This window comes from Salvelinus fontinalis, chromosome 11 (genome assembly GCF_029448725.1).
Source record: "Salvelinus fontinalis isolate EN_2023a chromosome 11, ASM2944872v1, whole genome shotgun sequence".
NCBI lineage: Eukaryota > Metazoa > Chordata > Actinopteri > Salmoniformes > Salmonidae > Salvelinus > Salvelinus fontinalis.
The window spans coordinates 40,266,123-40,287,201 of NC_074675.1; positions in this window are offsets into that span (position 1 = coordinate 40,266,123).

Below are 21,079 nucleotides of genomic sequence, written 5' to 3' on the forward strand. Positions count from 1 at the left end.
GTAGTTGAATGTTGGATGACACTTCAATATATCCATAATAAGGGAACAATACAGTCACAACCTACTGGCACAGACGTCAATTCAACAACATTCAACATGAATTCATTATTACTATCTGTGTTGGTGTTGTGTGACTATGGCACATCATAGTAATCCATGGACAGACACTGATCAAAGGGATGGTTCACCCAAATTAGAAAATGACATCGCCCTACCCTGTAAGCAGTCTATTGTCAAGGTATGACACCGATCCATGCTTTGGTTTTGTTTACCTGTCATCTGTTTCAAATGCTAACTTTGAACATTTGTTGCACAAATCCAATGCAAGTCAATGATATAAGTATATGAACAACTTAATGTAAAGTGCTACAAAGTCGAAAAGGGTAATATGTAAACTTTTTAAGTACTTGAAAGTAACAGTGCTTCTGCAACAGAGTCGGAAACTGTGCCCATTTCAACACAGTAAGCAGAAACGGCCATGTACATAAAGTATGTGAAGAGCGTTTGTTTCACCGGGGAGGGAACTTTTCAGAACCTGGCGTCCACACCCACTAGACAGACATGTTGACAAATGAGCACAGTAGGCTCCTCTCCAAAGTCTCCTTGAATATCGGGTTACTGTCTACTTAGTCTTAGCTCCTCGACCAGTATCTTAAATCTGCTGCTTTCCAATACGAAAGCACTTCAGGTGATTTACATAGCAATGATTTAAACGGCGCTGGAGCCATGACCTGGCGTTAGCAATAAAAAACTGAGAAATACTGTCGAAACCGCCGCTATCACCTGATTGCTTTTTAACCATCATTAGTCTTGAGGGACAGGCTTCTCAAAGCGTCGTCAGTGAGAAGTTACCGCAGCAATGGGTAAACATGGGAATGAGAAAGGAATTAGAGAGAGAGAGAGAGAGAAGTAGGGATAAATCAATGGGTGGGAGGCTCGTTATGAAGCAGATTATTGCAGACAGTGTTGGTAATTAGCGTGGAATGGTAATTTAGCTCCAGGATGTGCTAGGAACCGACTGGGTTGGAAGGTTGAACCAGTCTGAGCTAATTAAAACGCAGGAGACAGAGGATGGAGAACGAAAGGGAGGTTGCACTGCAGTGTGCTCAGTCATGCCAGAGAATTCATATAATGACAAGATGCTCATGTCTCATCCCTAATAGACGGAGTCGTTGGCCCAAAGGCAGGACGGCAGGTGACAAACTTAGGTCCAAAATAAGCCCATAGAATTTGGATTTGGCAAGATTTTGGGGAGAGTGAAACCTCTCGCTTCGCCCCTTCCTGTCTGGTCATGCTTTTATGCCCCATAGGGCTAGCGTAGGGATTACATAATAGGCACTGATTCAAAGTATAGCGGCATTATTAACCATTTTATTAGTCTTTATTCAGTGTTTTCTTACTCATGTGTGATCACAATAAACAAATCATGTTCAAAAGAAGACACTGAATAAAGGCCGAACAAATGGCTAATAATACAAAATAAATGCCTGATATATATGTCATTGTGAAGTATCACAATGCTGGTTGATGATACAGTAACAGAGGCCCAAGAGCTGGAAAGACCAAGACCAACAAAGTCCGCAAATACTGTTATAAGGTATGGATTCATAAGGTGATTAGGGTTGCAAAATCCCCTGCTTTTCCAGAAATCCTGGTTGAAGGATTCCCGGATTTCCTCCTTATTCCCCCGTAATTCAAGGAATCTTACAACCAGAATTTTTGGAAAACAGGAGCATATTGGGAAACTAGTTGGGAATTTTGCAACCCTAATCCTAACTGACTGGACAGCTCTAACAAGAGGGCTATATGGACCACGCCTTCTCCAATGGCAGCAATAAGGATAATACCGATTAATAACCAGAAAGAATATGACCAAGTAATAATCTCATCATGACACATGGGCCTTAGAGTAACTTTTGGTGCAACAGCCTACCTAATTAAACTGTCACTGGCTAGTATATGCACAAGGTGGCACAGGGAGTGGTACGTAAATACCTACAGTATTTAATGTGAAGTCACAGAAATTTGCAGACATTTCGGAGCCACTCTACTTGAAGGGTGTATAGGCCTACTAGGGCATTAATGACACCCTTTTCTACCAAAAGATGACAAAAAATGACATTTTAAATACCTCAACAATGATTTAAGATGAATTTACCAGTTGCTGTTGAGGTACATTTATCACATGCTACTTCTCCAACCTTGCAGTGCCCTGGTGGGCTACCCCACTTGTGCAATCTATCTTGTTGGGGCGAGTGACACTTTGAATTTACAATGGCCAGTCCCAAGTCGTTTTATTTTTTTCTCTTTCTTCATGCTATTTGCCCCATGACTCATGCATGCTTTGTTGACTATGAACTTGCTTGTTTACCCGACCGTGTGGCAGACAATGTTTGTTCCCACACTTGCAACTCTGACTCTATTGTTTACACAGTCTTTTGGCCTCCCATCCCATTCTAACCACCTCTTGTCAGCTTTGTATTCATGTTACCTGATGAAATTGCTGCACAATATGATCTTATTACCATCTGATGCACATTTAAAAATCAACACTGCAAAGCTCTCCCTGTCCTCTGCCATGCCCTGATTGTATTAATGCTGATGATATCTGGAAATGTGCATGTACCCCCTGGCCCATCTACTGTTGCTAGCCCCAATTCTGACTTGTGCTCGGATTTCTGCTTCACTGATTTCTGCTCTTTTAAAAGTCTGGGTTTTCTGAACGTTAACACTAGAAACGTATTACCAAAAGTGTATCAATTGAAAGTGTTGGTTCACAGCTCCAATCCAGATGTGTTGGTCATTACTGAGACGTGGTTAAGAAAGAGTGTTTTGAACACTGATGTTAACCTTTCTGGTTCTAACCTTTTTTAGCTAGACAGATTTTCCAAAGGTGGTGGACTGGCAATATTTACCAAGGAACAACTTCTGTGCTCAGTGCAAGTCTGTCCCCAAACAATTTGATTGGCTGGTTTTAAGCATTAAGCTTTCAAATAGCTCTTTGTTGACTGTTGCTGGGTGTTATCGTCCACCATAAGCACCGGTCTGTACCCTACCTGCCCTAAGCTTTCTCCTGGCCCCTTACACTAAGTCTGAATTTGTCCTGCTAGGTGACCTAAACTCCCTGAATAAGTTCTAAAGCAATGGAACTCCCTAAATCTTTCTCAGGTTATTACCAATCCCACAAGGTATGACTCCAAATACCCAGAAAAGGTTACACTCCTTGATGTTATCCTCACAAATAATCCTGATAGGTATCAGTCTAGTGTTTTTTGTAATGAACTTAGTGATCCCTGTTTTACAGCCTTTATTCGTAATGGCTGCTCAGTGAAACGACCTGTAATGCTAAAAAACTGCCTTCCTTCATGACCTGGCCTCTGTAAATTGGTATAGAATCCACTTGGAAATTTTGTTTTTATATTTTCAGTGGTGCTGTTAACAAACACGCCCACATAAAGAAAATTTGAATTAAAGAGGTTAGACCGTGATCTGACAAAGTTACTCCACCTCAAAAATTACATTTGGCAAAAGGCTCGGCACAAGCACACTCAGGCTGACTGGCTCTCTTTCAGGCAAATTAGAAATAAGTGCAGACAGGCTATAGGGAAGACTAAAGTTAGTTACTTTAAGCAGGGTCTAACCCAGGGGTGTCAAACTCATTCCACGGAGGGCCTAGTGTCTGCAGGTTTTTGGTTTTTCCTTTCAATAAAGCCCTAGACAACCAGGTGTGGGGAGTTCCTAACTAATTAGTGATGTTAATTCATCAATCAAGTACAAGGGAGGAGCGAAAACCCGCAGACACTCGGCCCCCCGTGGAATGAGTTTGACACCTGTGGTCTAACCCCAAGAAGTTCTGGAAAATGAGAATAAACCCTTCTCCTCACAGCTGCCCATGTCCTTTAAAGTTGATGATGTGGTTGTTACTGCCAAGGAGCGCATGGCTGAGCTCATTAATCACCACTTAATTAAGTCAGGATTCCTATTTGACTCAGCCATGCTTCCTTGCCCTTCCAACATTTTCTCATCTCCCAGCCCTTCTAATGCGTCTAGCCTCGATGCTCCTCCCTCTTTTTCCCCTTCCCCGGTACAAAGTTTCTCCTTGCAGGCGGTCACTGAGTCTGAGATGTTAAAGGAGCTCCTAAAAGATGCATTCTTCTTTAAGGTTGCGGCCCCTATAATCGCTAAGCCTATCTCTAACCTTTTTAACCTGTCTCTCCTCTCTGGGGAGGTTTCCATTGCTTGGAAGGCAGCCATGGTGTGTCCTTTATTTAACGGGGGAGATCAATCTGATCCTAACTGTTATAGGCCAATTTCTATTTTACCCTGTTTATCAAAAGTGTGGGAAAAACTCTTGCCAATAATCAACTGACTGGCTTCCTTGATGTCTATAGATGTCACGCCCTAATCTGTTTCACCTGTCCTTGTGCTTGTCACCACCCCCCTCCAGGTGTCGCCCATCTTCCCCATTATCCACTCTGTATTTATACCTGTGTTTTCTGTCTGTCGGTTGCCAGTTCGTCTTGTTTTGTTCAAGCCTACCAGCGTTTTGTCTCAGCTCCTGTTTTTTCCTAATCTCTCTTTTTCTCGTCCTCCTGGTTTTTGACCTTTGCCTGTCCTGACCCAGTACCCGCCCGCCTGACCACTGCCTGTCTCTGTCCCTGAGCCTGCCTGCCGCCCTGTACCTTGGCCTCTGCTCTGGATTATCGACCCCTGCCTGCCTTGACCTGTTGTTTTCCTGCCCCGGTGGTTACAATAAACATTGTTACTTCACACAGTCTGCACTTGGGTCTTAACTTGAATCCTGATAACAGTATTCTCTCTGGTATGCAATCTGGTTTCTGCTCAGGTTATTGATGTGTCACTGCAATCTTAAAGGTCCTAAATGATGTCACCATTGCCCTTGATTCTAAGCAATGTTGTGCGGCTATTTCTATTGACTTGGCCAAAGCTTTTGATACGGTAGAGCATGACATTATTGTGGGCCGGCTAAAGAGTATTGGTGTCTCTGAGGGGTATTTGGCCTGGTTTGCTAACTACCTCGAGTGCAGTGTATAAAGTCAGAACATCTGCTGTCTCAGTCACTGCCTGTCACCAAGGGAGTACCCCAAGGCTCGATCCTAGGCCCCACGCTCTTCTCAGTTTACATCAACAACATAGCTCAGGCAGTAGGTAGCTCTCTCATCCATTTATAGGCAGATGATACAATTTTATACTCAGCTGGCCCCTCTCCAGATTTTGAGTTAAACACTCTACAACAAAGCTTTCCTAGTGTCCAACAAGCTTTCTCTGCCCTTAACCTTGTTCTGAACACTTCCAAGAAGAATGCCCCTCTCCCCACCAGTGTGATTACTACCTCAGAGGGTTTAGAGCTTGAGGTAGTCACCTCATAAAAGTACTTGAGAGTATGGCTAGATGTCACTCCCTTTGGTTCCTTCCCCAGGCGTCATTGTTTCTGTTTCCTGTCTGTGCGTTGTTCGTGTTTCTTGTTATGTTTCATTTATTTATTTAAACACTCACTCCCTGAACTTGCTTCCCGACTCTCAGTGCACATCGTTACATCGGCAGGTAAGGGTGCTCTCGAGCAGCTAGATGGGCTTTACCATTCAGGCATCAGATTTGCCACCATTGCTCCTTATAGGACACATCACTGCACTCTATACTCCTCTGTAAACTGGCCATCTCTGTATACCCGACGCAAGACCCACTGATTGATGCTTATTTATAAAACCATTTTAGGCCTCAGTACCCCCTATCTGAGATACCTACTGCAGCCCTCATCCTCACCCATTCTGCCAGTCACATTCTGTTAAAGGTCCCCAAAGCACACACATCCCTGGGTCGCTCCTCTTTTCAGTTTGCTGCAGCTAGTGACTGGAACGAGCTCCAAAAACCACTCAAACTGGACAGTGTTATCTTCATCTCTTCATTCAAACACTCAATCATGGACACTCTTAATGGCACTACTCGATGCTTCGCGTGATGTATTGTTGTCTCTACCTTCTTTCCCTTTGTGCTGACTTCTATGCCTATGTACCATGCTTTATGCTGCTATTATGTTATGCTGCTGCCATGCTGTGTTGCTACCGTGTTGTCATGTTGTATTGCTACCATGCTGTGTTGTCATGTGTTGCTGCCATGCTGTGTAGTTATCTCTAGGGTCTCTTCATGTAGTGTTGTGGTGTCTCTCTTGTCGTGATGTGTATTTTGTCCTACATTTTTAAATGTTATTCCAGCCCCCGTCCCCGCAGGACGCCTTTTGCCTTTTAGTAGGCCGTCATTCTAAATAAGAATTTGTTCTTAACTGACTTGCTTCGTTAAATAAAACTCTCAGCTGTTTACCCCACAAAAAATGGCGGGGTTCCCACTTTATTGTTTAAATCCTAGAGTAATGATACATGTGGTATTTTTCTGAATATAGGGCAGAGTTTTCTCTAAATATGGAGCTATGAGTTCAGACATTGATGTGTGCCGACAGGATAGCATGTGGTTCAGGAATGGAAGTTTCTACTTTGTAAGGGATGTGAGTGTGCACAGTAATGCATTTGAAAGGAGCTGTCATCTTTTTTGTTCCTCTGTGCATAGATTTTTGAGAATCATATGACAAAGTCATATTCTCTTTGTGCCAGGTCACGTTGGAGGGAAAGAGAGTAGGCCTACTATGGATGGTTGTAACCTAATCTGTCACAAATTACACCCTATTTCTTATGTAGTGCACTACCTTTGACCATAGCTCTACTCTTAGAAAAAAAGGTGCTATCTAGAACCTTAAAAGGTTATTCAGCTGTCCCCATAGGAGAACCCTTTGAATAACCCTTTTGGTTCCATTCTACAGAGGGTTCTACATGGAACCAAAAAGGGTTCTACCTGGCACCGAAAAGGGTTCTCCTATGGGGACTACCGAGGAACTCTTTTGGAACCCTTTTTCAAAGAATGTATTTCACTATCTAGGGCATAGGGTGCCATTTGGGACTCAGCCTTACCACATGCTAATCCACGTCCCGTTTCGCTCTGTAGACACTGTTCGGGTGTTCCATTGTTTAGCTGGAATGGAAGGTTCGTATCCTGTATATTTGAATGTGATACACTACGTGACCAAAAGTATGTTGACAACTGCTCGTCGAACATCTCATTCCAAAATCATAGGCATTAATATGTTCCTCCATTGTTGCTATAACAGCCTCAACTCCTCTGGGAAAGCTTTCCACTAGATGTTGGAACATTGCTGCGGGGACTTGCTTTCATTCAGCCACAAGAGCATTAGTGAGGTCGGGCACTGATATTGGGCAATTAGGCCTGGCTTGCAGTCGGTGTTCCAATTCATCCCAAAGGTGTTCAATGGGGTTGAGGTCAGGGCTCTATGCAGGCCCGTCAAGTTCTTCCACACCAATCTCGACAAACCATTTCTGAATCGTCCTCACTTTGTGTATGGGGGCGTTGTCATGGTGAAACAAGAAAGGGCCTTCCACAAGTTGGAGGCACAGAATCGTCTAGAATGTCATTGCATGCTGTAGCGTTAAGATCTTCCTTCACTGGAACTAAGGGGCCTAGCCTGAACCATGAAAAACAGCCCCAGACCACTATTCCTCCTCCACCAAACTTTACTGTTGGCACTATGCATTCGGGCAGGTAGCGTTCTCCTGGCATCCGCCAAACCCAGATTCGTTCGTCGTACAGCCAGATGGTAAAGTGTGATTCATCACTCCTGAGAACGCATTTCCACTGCTCCAGAGCCCAATGGTGGTGAGCATTACACCACTCTAGCCTGATGCTTGGCATTACGCTTTGTGATCTTAGGCTAGTATGCGACTACTCGGCCATATAAACCCATTTCCATGAAGCTGACAAGCAGTTATTGTACTGACCTTGCTTCCAGAGGCAGTTTGGAACTCTGTAGTGAGTGTAGCAATCAAGGACAGACAATTGTTTTTGCACTAAGTGGTTCAGCACTCGGCGGTCCCGTTCTGTGAGCTTGTGTAGCCTACCACTTCCCAGCTGAGCCATTGTTGCTGCTAGATGTTTCCACATCACAATAACAGCTCTGTCAGAGCATAAATTTGACTAACTCAAATCAAATCAAAGTTTATTTGTCACGTTCGCCGAATACAACAGGTGTTGACCTTACAGTGAAATGCTTACTTACAGGAACTAACCAACAGTGCAATTTAAAAAAAAGTATTAGGTGAACAATAGTAAAAAGACAGAGAAACAAAACAGTAGCGAGGCTATATACAGGCACCGGTTAGTTGGGCTGATTGAGGTAGTATGTAGATGTAGATATGGTTAAAGTGAATATGTATATATGATAAACAGAGAGCAGCAGTAGCGTAGAATTGGGGATGGCGGGTGGTGGGACACAGGACACAATGCAGATAGCCCGGGTAGCCAATGTGCGGGGGCACCGGTTGGTCGGGCTAATTGAGGAAGTATGTACATGAATGTATATCAAATCAAATTAAATGTTATTGGTCACATACACATGGTTAGCAGATGTTAAAGCGAGTGTAGCGAAATGCTTGTGCTTCTAGTTCCGACCATGCAGTAATATCTAACAAGTAATCTAACAATCTCACAACAACTACCTTATACACACAAGTGTAAAGGAATAAATAAGAATATGTACATATAAATATATGAATGAGCGATGGCATAGGCAAGATGCAGTAGATGGTATAGAGTACAGTATATACATATGAGATGAGTAATGTAGGGTATGTAAACATTATATAAAGTGCATTGTTTAAAGTGGTTAGTGATACATTTATTACATACATTTTTCATTATTAAAGTGGCTAGAGATGAGTCAGTATGTAGGCAGCAGCCGCTCAATGTTAGTGATGGCTGTTTAACAGTCTGATGGCCTTGAGATAGAAGCTGTTCTTCAGTCTCTTGGTCCCAGCTTTGATGCACCTGTACTGACCTCGCCTTCTGGATTATAACGGGGTGAACAGGCAGTGGCTCGGGTGGTTATTGTCCATGATGATTTTTTTTGGCCTTCCTGTGACATCGGGTGATGTTGGTGTCCTTGAGGGCAGGTAGTTTGCCCCCGGTGATGCGTTGTGCAGACGTCACTACCCTCTGGAGAGCCTTGCGGTTGTGGGCGGAGCAGTTGCCGGACCATGTGGTGATACAGCCCAACAGGATGCTCCCGATTGTGCATCTGTAAAAGTTTGGTGACAAGACAAATTTCTTCAGCCTCCTGAGGTTGAAGATGCGCTATTTCGCCTTCTTCACCACGCTGTCTGTGTGGGTGGACCATTTCAGTTTGTCCGTGATGTGTACGCCGAGGAACTTAACTTTCCACCTTCTCCACTACTGTCCCGTCAATGTAGATAGAGGGCTGCTCCCTCTGCTGTTTCCTGAAGTCCACGATCATCTCCTTTGTTTTGTTGACGTTGAGTGTGAGGTTACTTTCCTGACACCACACTCCGAGGGCCCTCACCTCCTCCCTGTAGGCCGTCTCGTCGTTGTTGGTAATCAAGCCTACCACTGTAGTGTCGTCTGCAAACTTGATGATTGAGTTGGAGGCGTGCATGGCCACGCAGTCATGGGTGAACAGGGAGTACAGGAGAGGGCTGAGTGTTGAGGATCAACGGGGCGGAGATGTTGTTTCCTACCCTCACCACCTGGGGGCGGCCTGTCAGAAAGTCCAAGACCCAGTTGCACAGGGCGTGGTCGAGACCCAGGGTCTCAAGCTTAATGATGAGTTGGAGGGTACTATGGTGTTAATTGCAGAGCTGTAGTCGGTGAACAGCATTCTTACATAGGTGTTCCTCTTGTACAGATGGGTTAGGGCAGTGGGCAGTGTGATTGCGATTGCGTCTTCTGTGGACCTATTGGGGCGGTAAGCAAATTAGAGTGGGTCTAGAGTGTCAGGTAGGGTGGAGGTGAGATGATCCTTGACTATTCTCTCAATGTACTTCATGATGACAGAAGTGAGTGCTACGGGGCGATAGTCGTTTAGCTCAGTTACCGTAGCTTTCTTGGGAACAGGAACAATGGTGGCCCTCTTGAAGCATGTGGGAACAGCAGACTGGGATAAGGATTGATTGAATATGTCCGTAAACACGCTGGTCTGCGCATACTCTGAGGACGCGGCTGGGGATGCCGTCTGGGCCGACACGTTTAAATGTTTAACTCACGTTAGCTGCGGTGAAGGAGAGTCCGCAGGTTTTGGTAGTGGGCCGTGTCAGTGGCACTGTATTTGCCTCAAAGCTCGCAAAGTAGTTTAGTTTGTCTGGGAGCAAGACATCGTGGTCCGCGACGGGGCTGGTTTTCTTTTTGTAGTCCGTGATTGACTGTTGACCCTGCCACATACTTCTCGTGTCTGAGCCGTTGAATTGCGACTCTACTTTGTCTCTATACTGACGCTTAGCTTGTTTGATTGCCTTGCGGAGGGAATAGCTACACTGTATTTGGTCATGTTTCCGGGCGCCTTGCCCTGATTAATAGCAGTGCTTCGCGCTTTCAGTATGGCGTGTTTGCTGCCATCAATCCACTGTTTCTGGTTGGGGAAGGGTTTAATTGTTGCCGTGGGTACAACATCACTGATGCACTTGCTAATAAACTCGCTCAACGATATCCTGAACATATCCCAGTCCACGTGATCAAAGCAATCTTGAAGCGAGGAATCAGATTGGTCGGACCAGTATTGAACAGACCTGAGCACGGGCGTTTCCTGTTTTAGTTTCTGTCTATAGGCTGGGAGCAACGAAATGGAGTCGTGGTCAGATTTTCCCGAAAGGAGGGCGAGGGAGGGCTTTGAATGCATCGCGGAAGTTAGAGTAACAATGATCCAGAATTTTTCCAGCCCGGGTCAAGCATTCGAAATGTTGATAAAATTCAGGGGGCCTTGTTTTCAGATTAGCCTTGTTAAAATCCCCAGCTACAATAAATGCAGCCTCGGGATATGTGGTTTCCAGTTTACAGAGTCCAATGAAGTTTTTTCAGGGCCGTCGAGGTGTCTGCTTGGGGGGGGGGGGGGGGGGGGTGTACACGACTGTGGTTATAATTGAAGAGAATTCCCTTGGTAGATAATGCGGTCAGCATTTGATTGTAAGGAATTATAGGTCAGGTGAACAAAATAACTTGAGTTCCTGTATGTTGTTAGGATCACACCATGACTCGTTAATCCTAAGGCATACACCCCCGCCCTTCTTCTTACCAGAGAGATGTTTGTTTCTGTTGGCGCGATGCGTGAAGAAACCAGGTGGCTGCCCCAACTCTGATAACGTATCCCGAGTGAGCCACGTTTCCGTGAAACAGAGAATGTTACAATCTCTGTTTTTCTGGAACGTCACCCTTGTTGTCAAGAGACTGGACATTGGCTAGTAGTATACTCGGGAGCAGGGGGCGACGTGCCCGTCTACAGAGCCTGACCAAAAGATATCTCCGTCTGCCCCTTCTGCGGCGCCGTTGTTTTGGGTCACCTGCTGGGATCCGATCCATTGTCCTGGTGGTAGACCAAACGGAGACCAAACAGCTTCGGGAAAGTCGTATTCCTGGTCGTAATGTTGGTAAGTTGACGTTGCTCTTATATCCAATAGTTCCTCCCGGCTGTACGTATTAAGACTTAATATTTCCTGGGGTAACAGTGTAAGAAATAATACATAAAAAAAAAAAAAAATACTGCATAGTTTCCTAAGAACGCGAAGCGAGGTGGCCATCTCTGTCGGCGCCGGATATACAGTTAAAGTTATTATATATACAGTGGGGCAAAAAGTATTTAGTCAGCCACCAATTGTGCAAGTTCCCCCACTTAAAAAGATGAGAGAGGCCTGTAATATTCATCATAGGTACACTTCAACTATGACAGAAAAAATCCAAAAAATCACATTGTAGGATTTTTAATGAATTTATTTGCAAATTATGGTGGAAAATAAGTATTTGGTCAATAACAAAAGTTTATCTCAATACTTTGTTATATGCCCTTTGTTGGCAATGACAGAGGTCAAACATTTTCTGTAAGTCTACACAAGGTTTTCACACACTGTTGCTGGTATTTTGGCCCATTCCTCCATGCAGATGTCCTCTAAATTCACTTCCTGTTGAATTTGCAGACGTGTTGCTGTGCGTTTTGCTGCCAACTTTACTTTGCTAGCTGACAACTTTACGTTTTTTTTTTTTTCTTTTTAATTACCGTTTATATTTTTAGTTTTTCCATCGCAACTTTCTTTTCCCTCATTCAACTTTTTCACTCCGGACGCTTTATCTGGACATGGTTCGTCAGCACCTTCAACAGCCGAAGCTAAGTAGTAACATTAACATGATGTCTTCTAATTGCAGTCGCTGTACTCATAATATACAGGAGAACGATCGCCTTACGGCGAGGATAGCTGTGCTACAGGCCCAGCTTCAGATGCAATCGTTAGGCAAGGGTAATTTCAGTGTAGGAAAGGAAGAAACAGCGTCTGTGCCACCAGTAAGTACAGATAATAACGTTAGTATAAAATCCCCCGCACAGTCCCCGCAGCCGGACAACTTTCTCATGGCTTCTGGAGGGAAATGCTGTAGGAATGCTCAACTGGTGTCGCTCATTCAGCCGACAGAAACTTTCAACCGGTTTTCCCCATTATGTAGCGAGTCGGAGTCTGAGGCTGAGTCTTCTCTTGTCTCTACTCCTCCCGCTAAGGGGTCTGAGACGCCGAAGGCTCCAACCATTAGCTCTGACAAATTGAAAACCCTAGTCATTGGCGACTCCATTACCCGCAGTATTAGACTTAAAACGAATCACCCAGCGATCATACACTGTTTACCAGGGGGCAGGGCTACCGACGTTAAGGCTGATCTAAAGATGGTGCTGGCTAAAGTTAAATCTGGCGAGTGTAGAGAGTATAGAGATATTGTTATCCACGTCGGCACCAACGATGTTAGGATGAAACAGTCAGAGGTCACCAAGTGCAACATAGCTTCAGCGTGTAAATCAGCTAGAAAGATGTGTCGGCATCGAGTAATTGTCTCTGGCCCCCTCCCAGTTAGGGGGAGTGACGAGCTCTACAGCAGAGTCTCAGCACTCAATCGCTGGTTGAAAACTGTTTTCTGCCCCTCCCAAAAGATAGAAGTTGTAGATAATTGGCCCTCTTTCTGGGACTCACCCACAAACAGGACCAAGCCTGACCTGCTGAGGAGTGACGGACTCCATCCTAGCTGGAGGGGTGCTCTCATCTTATCTACCAACATAGATAGGGCTCTAACTCATTTAGCCCCACAATCAAATAGGGTGCAGGCCAGGCAGCAGGCTGTTAGCCAACCTGCCAGCTTAGTGGAGTCTGCCAATAGCACAGTCAGTGTAGTCAGCTCAGCCATACCCATTGAAACTGTGTCTGTGCCTCGACCTAGGTTGGGCAAAGCTAAACATGGCGGTGTTCGCCTTAGCAATCTTATTAGGATAAAGACCTCCTCCATTCCTGCCATTATTGAAAGAGATCATGATACCTCACATCTCAAAATAGGGTTACTTAATGTTAGATCCCTCACTTCAAAGGCAGTCATAGTCAATGAACTAATCTCTGATCATAATCTTGATGTGATTGGCCTGACTGAAACATGGCTTAAGCCCGATGAATTTACTGTGTTAAATGAGGCCTCACTAGTGACCATATCCCCCGTGCATCCCGCAAAGGCGGAGGTGTTGCTAACATTTACGATAGCAAATTTCAATTTACAAAGAAAAAACTTACGTTTTCGTCTTTTAAACTTCTAGTCATGAAATCTATGCAGCCTACTCAATCACTTTGTATAGCTACTGTTTACAGGCCTCCTGGGCCATATACAGCGTTCCTCTCTGAGTTCCCTGAATTCCTATCAGACCTTGTAGTCATAGTAGATCATATTCAAATTTTTGGTGATTTTAATATTCATATGGAGAAGTCCACAGACCCACTCCAATAGTCTTTCGGAGCCATCATCGACTCAGTGGGTTTTGTCCAACATGTCTCTGGACCTACTCACTGCCACAGTCATACTCTGGACCTAGTTTTGTCAAATGGAATAAATGTTGTAGATCTTAATGTGTTTCCACATAATCCTGGACTATCGGACCACCATTTTATTACGTTTGCAATCGCAACAAATATTCTGCTCAGACCCCAACCAAGGAGCATTAAAAGTCGTGCTATAAATTCTCAGACAACACAAAAATTCCTTGATGCCCTTCCAGACTCCTTCTGCCTACCCAAGGACGTCGGAGGACATAAATCAATTAACCACTTAACTGAGGAACTCAATTTAACCTTGCGCAATACCCTAGATGCAGTTGCACCCCTAAAAATGAAAAACATTTGTCATAAGAAACTAGCTCCCTGGTATACAGAAAATACCCGAGCTTTGAAGCAAGCTTCCAGGAAATTGGAACGGAAATGGCGCCATACCAAACTGGAAGTCTTCCGACTAGCTTGGAAAGACAGTACCGTGCAGTACCGAAGAGCCCTCACTGCTGCTCGATCATCCTACTTTTCCAACTTAATCGAGGAAAATAAGAACAATCCTACATTTATTTTTGACACTGTTGTAAAGCTAACTAAAAAGCAGCATTCCCCAAGAGAGGATGGCTTTCACTTCAGCAGTAATAAATTCATGAACTTCTTTGAGGAAAAGATCATGACCATTAGAAAGCAAATTACGGACTCCTCTTTGAATCTGCGTATTCCTCCAGGGCTTAGCTGTCCTGGATCTGCACAGCTCTGCCAGGGCCTGGGATCGGGAGAGACACTTAAGTGTTTTAGTACTATATCTCTTGACACAATGATGAAAATAATCATGGCCTCTAAACCTTCAAGCTGCATACTGGATCCTATTCCTACTAAACTGCTGAAAGAGCTGCTTCCTGTGCTTGACCCTCCTATGTTGAACATAATAAACAGCTCTCTATCCACCGGATGTGTACCAAACTCACTAAAAGTGGCAGTGATAAAGCCTCTCTTGAAAAAGCCAAACCTTGACCCGGAAAATATAAAAAACTATCGGCCTATATCGAATCTTCCATTCCTCTCAAAAATGTTAGAAAAAGCTGTTGCGCAGCAACTCACTGCCTTTCTGAAGACAAACAATGTATACGAAATGCTTCAGTCTGGTTTTAGACCCCATCATAGCACTGAGACTGCACTTGTGAAGGTGGTAAATGACCTTTTAATGGCGTCAGACCGAGGCTCTGCATCTGTCCTCGTGCTACTAGACCTTAGTGCTGCCTTTGACACCATCGATCACCACATTCTTTTGGAGAGACTGGAAACCCAAATTGGTCTACACGGACCAGTTCTGGCCTGGTTTAGATCTTACCTGTCGGAAAGATATCAGTTTGTCTCTGTGATTGGTTTGTCCTCTGACAAATCAACTGTGCATTTCGGTGTTCCTCAAGGTTCCGTTTTAGGACCACTATTGTTTTCACTATATATTTTACCTCTTGGGGATGTTATTCGAAAACATAATGTTAACTTTCACTGCTATGCGGATGACACACAGCTGTACATTTCAATGAAACATGGTGAAGCCCCAAAATTGCCCTCGCTAGAAGCCTGTGTTTCAGACATAAGGAAGTGGATGGCTGAAAACGTTCTACTTTTAAACTCGGACAAAACAGAGATGCTTGTTCTAGGTCCAAAGAAACAAAGAGATATTCTGTTAAATCTGACAATTCATCTTGATGGTTGTAAAGTGGTCTCAAATAAAACTGTGAAGGACCTCGGCGTTACTCTTGACCCTGATCTCTCTTTTGACGAACATATCAAGACTGTTTCAAGGACAGCTTTTTTCCCATCTACGTAACATTGCAAAAATCAGAAATTTTCTGTCCAAAAATGATGCAGAAAAATTAATCCATGCATTTGTTACTTCTAGGTTAGACCACTGCAATGCTCTACTTTCCGGCTACCCGGATAAAGCACTAAATAAACTTCAGTTAGTGCTAAATACGGCTGCTAGAATCCTGACTAGAACCAAGAAATTTGATCATATTACTCCAGTGCTAGCTTCCCTACACTGGCTTCCTGTTAAGGCAAGGGCTGATTTCAAGGTTTTACTGTTAACCTACAAAGCGTTACATGGGCTTGCTCCTACCTATCTTTCCGAGTTGGTCCTGCCGTACATACCAATACGTACGCTACGGTCACAAGACGCAGGCCTCCTAATTGTCCCTAGAATTTCTAAGCAAACAGCGAGAGGCAGGGCTTTCTCCTATAGATCTCCATTTTTATGGAACAGTCTGCCTACCCATGTGAGAGACGCAGACTCGGTCTCAACCTTTAAGTCTTTACTGAAGACTTATCTCTTCAGTAGGTCATATGATTGAGTGTAGTCTGGCCCAGGAGTGTGAAGGTGAACGGAAAGGGTCTGGAGCAACGAACCACCCTTGCTGTCTCTGCCTGGCCGGTTCCCCTCTCTCCACTGGGATTCTCTGCCTCTAACCCTATTACAGGGGCTGAGTCACTGGCTTACTGGTGCTCTTTCATGCCGTCCCTGGGAGGGGTGCGTCACTTGAGTGGGTTGAGTTACTAACGTGATCTTCCTGTCTGGGTTGGCGCCCCACCTTGGTTTGTGCTGTGGTGGAGATCTTTGTTGGCTATACTCGGCCTTGTCTCAGGATTATAAGTTGGTGGTTGAAGATATCCCTCTAGTGGTGCGGGGGCTGTGCTTTGGCAAAGTGGGTGGGGTTATATCCTTCCTATTTGGCCCTGTCCGGGGGTATCTTCGGATGGGGCCACAGTGTCTCCTGACCGCTCCTGTCTCAGCCTCCAGTATTTATGCTGCAGTAGTTTGTGTCGGGGGGCTAGGGTCAGTTGGTTATACCTGGAGTACTTCTCCTGTCTTATCCAGTGTCCTGTTTGAATTTAAGTATGCTCTCTCTAATTCTCTCGTTCTCTCTTTCTTTCTCTCTCTCTGAGAACCTGAGCCCTGGGACCATACGTCAGGACTACCGAGCATGATGACTCCTTGCTGTCCCCAGTCCGCCTGGCCTTGCTGCTATTCCAGTTTCAACTGTTCTGCCTGCGGTTACGGAACCCCTACCTGTCCCAGACCTGCTGTTTTCAACTCTTAATGATCGGCTATGAAAAGCCAACTGAGATTTATTCCTGATTATTATTTGACCATGCTTGTCATTTATGAACATTTTGAAAATCTTGGCTCTCTCTAATTTTCTCCTTCTCTCTTTCTTTCTCTCGGAGGACCTGAGCCCTGGGACCATACGTCGGGACTGCCGGGCGTGGTGGCTCCTTGCTGTCCCCAGTCCGCCTGGCCTTGCTGCTGTTCCGTTTTCAGCTGTTCTGCCTGCGGTTATGGAACCGCCACCTGTCCCAGACCTGTTGTTTTTCAACTCTTAATGATCGGCTATGAAAAGCCAACTGAAAATTATTCATGATTATTATTTTACCATGCTTGTCACTTATGAACATTTTTGAACATCTTGGCATAGTTCTGTCATAATCTCCACCCGGCACAGCCAGAAGAGGACTGGCCACCCCTCATAGCCTGGTTCCTCTCTAGGTTTCTTCCTAGGTTTTGGCCTTTCTAGGGAGTTTTTCCTAGCCACCGTGCTTCTACACCTGCATTACTAGCTGTTTGGGGTTTTAGGCTGGGTTTCTGTACAGCACTTCGAGATATTAGCTGATGTACGAAGGGCTATATAAAATAAACTTGATTGATTGATTGAGCAGTGATGTTTTGGGGCTGTTGCTGGGCAACACGGACTTTCAACTCCCTCCAAAGATTTTCTATGTGGTTGAGATCTGGAGACTGGCTAGGCCACTCCAGGACCTTGAAATGCTTCTTACGAAGCCACTCCTTCGTTGCCCGGACGGTGTGTTTGGGATCATTGTCATGCTGAAAGACTCAGCCACGTTTCATCTTCAATGCTCTTGCTGATGGAAGGAGGTTTTCACTCAAAATCTCACGATACATGGCCCCATTCATTCTTTCCTTTACACGGATCAGTCGTCCTGGTCCCTTTGCAGAAAAACAGCCCCAAAGCATGATGTTTCCACCCCCATGCTTCACAGTAGGTATGGTGTTCTTTGGATGCAACTCAGCATTCTTTGTCCTCCAAACACGACGAGTTGAGTTTTTACCAAAAAGTTCTATTTTGGTTTCATCTGACCATATGACATTCTCCCAATCTTCTTCTGGATCATCCAAATGCCCTCTAGCAAACTTCAGACGGGCCTGGACATGTACTGGCTTAAGCAGGGGGACACGTCTGGCACTGCAGGATTTGAGTCCCTGGCGGCGTAGTGTGTTACTGATGGTAGGCTTTGGTACTTTGGTCCCAGCTCTCTGCAGGTCATTCACTAGGTCCCCCCGTGTGGTTCGGGGATTTTTGCTCAACGTTCTTGTGATCATTTTAACCCCACGGGGTGAGATCTTGCGTGGAGCCCCAGATCGAGGGAGATTAACAGTAGTCTTGTATGTCTTCCATTTCCTAATAATTGCTCCCACAGTTGATTTCTTCAAACCAAGCTGCTTACCTATTGCAGATTCAGTCTTCCCAGCCTGGTGCAGGTCTACAATTTTGTTTCTGGTGTCCTTTGACAGCTCTTTGGTCTTGGCCATAGTGGAGTTTGGAGTGTGACTGTTTGAGGTTGTGGACAGGTGTCTTTTATACTGATAACAAGTTCAAACAGGTGCCATTAATACAGGTAACGAGTGGAGGACAGAGGAGCCTCTTAAAGAAGAAGTTACAGGTCTGTGAGAGCCAGAAATCTTGCTTGTTTGTAGGTGACCAAATACTTATTTTCCACCATAATTTGCAAATAAATTCATTAAAAATCCTACAATGTGATTTTCTGGATTTTTTTTCTCATTTTGTCTGTCATAGTTGAAGTGTACCTATGATGAAAATTACAGGCCTCTCTCGTCTTTTTAAGTGGGGGAACTTGCACAATTGGTGGCTGACTAAATACTTTTTTGCCCCACTGTATATGATAAACAAATCACTTCTATGCTCGAAGCGAGCTTATTGCTTATTTCCTTAGTAATATTAACGGTAATGGCAGCTTTAATTTTTTACATTTTTATGAGGCACCCCGCTCTGTGTCCTCTGTACCTGCGTCTCTTCCTCTTGCCAATAACTGGGATGTTGGCCTTGTCAGGTGTTCGGAGTATGTCCTGTGCGTCCTGCTTGTTGAAGAAAAAATTGTTGTCTAATCCGAGGTGAGTGATCGCTGTCCTGATATCCAGAAGCTCTTTTTTTGCCATAAGATACGGTGGCAGAAACATTATGTACAAAATAAGTTACAAAATACGCAAAAAAAAACACATAATAGCACAATTGGTTGGGGCCCGTAAATCTGCTGCTGCTTCGATCTATTCTATGATGTGTTGTAGAGACGTTAAGCTGTTGAGACTGATGAGGGATACCTCCGTGGAATGGTACTGCTTGACCTACAGAAGGCCTTTGATACAGTTAACCACTGTCTCCTAATCTCCAAACTGGAGGCACTGGGGTTAAGCAGTATCCATCTAGGCTGGGTAAAGTCCTATTTATCAGGAAGGGAACAAGTAGTAGAGGGTAATGGTTCACTGTCTCAGGCAAAACCAATGAGTTGTGGCATCCTGCAGGGGAGCGTGCTTGGGCCTCTGCTATTTTTATTGTATGTTAACAATATGAAAGATGTTTGTTCTTGACTTATTTTTCTTTATGCGGATGACTCTACACTTCTGCTGTCTCACAAAAGTAAAACTATGTTGGAGAGCATACTTAGCACAGAGCTTACTAACATTAGCATATGGCTTGGAGATAATAAGCTATCTCTGCAATTTGGGAAAACTGAGGCAATTATTTTTGGATCCAGACCTAAATTGAGTATGTCCTCTGAAATCAGAGTGGAGTTAGAGGGTGAGATGCTGACAACTAAAACCTCTGTTAGCTACCTGGGATGTATCCTTGATGGAAGGTTGGGAGGTGTGAGCATGGCCAATAAAGTGCTAGGGAAGGTTAATGCCAGGACTAAGTTTTTGGCTAGAAAGTCCAAGCTGCTTGATAAGGACTCCATGAAAGTGCTAGACACTGCCCTCATTCAATTGCATTTTGACAACGCTAGTACTTCCTGGTTTGGGAGCTTATCTAAACGTATGAAGGGGACGCTCCAGATAGCCCAGAATAAGCTGATCAGGGTAGTATTGAAGGTTAGTCCACATAATCACATAGGCAGGATCTGCTTTCAGGAATTGAACTGGCTGCCTGTTGAGGCTAGAATGTCCCAGATTATACTAGGTTTGGTTTACAGGAGTATTTATGCTCCTGTGGCCAGATATCTAAGTGTTTACGTTCCTCATGTTAGGGATGCACACAATCACAGCACCAGATCAGGTGTTGCTGATCTGTGCTTTTACAGGTTCAGGAGTAATGCTGGGAAAGGTACTTTCTTGTATACTGGAGCCTCAGAATGGAATGAGTTGCCTCTGCCCATTAAAACAACGTTCTCTCTGGTAGCTTTAAAAATAGAGTAAAAATATGTTTGATGTCTTCTGTGCCCATATGAATAACCCCTATGATGTAACTGCAATGATGAGATAGATGTTCTTCTTCTCAGTTTTTTATTATTATTTCACTGCCATACTGTGTTTAACTGTGTTCGATCTTATCTCAGGAGGACCACAATGGAAATAAGTCCCAGACTTTATTGTGTGTTATCCTCGATGATTTTACTTATGTGCATGTATGGCTTTTGAAGTTTTGTGTGCTTGTTTTTTAAAATGGTTGAATTACTAAACTAAACTACTAAAGGACACCAATAAGAAGAAGAGACCTGCTTGGGCCAAGAAACACGAGCAATGGATACTATACTGGTGGAAATCTGTCCTTTGGTCTGATGAGTCCAAAGTTTAGATTTTTGGTACCAACCGCTGAGTCTTTGAGACGCAGAGTAGGTAAACAGATGATCTCCGCCTGTGTGGTTCCCACCATAAAGCATGGAGGATGTGTGATCATGTGGGGGTGCTTTGCTGGTGACACCGTCTGTGATTTATTTAGAATTCAAGGCACACTTAACCAGCACGGCTTCCATAGCATTCTGCAGTGACATGCCATCCCATCTAGTTTGTGCTTGGTGGGACTGTCATTTGTTTTCAACATAACCTGAAACACACCTCT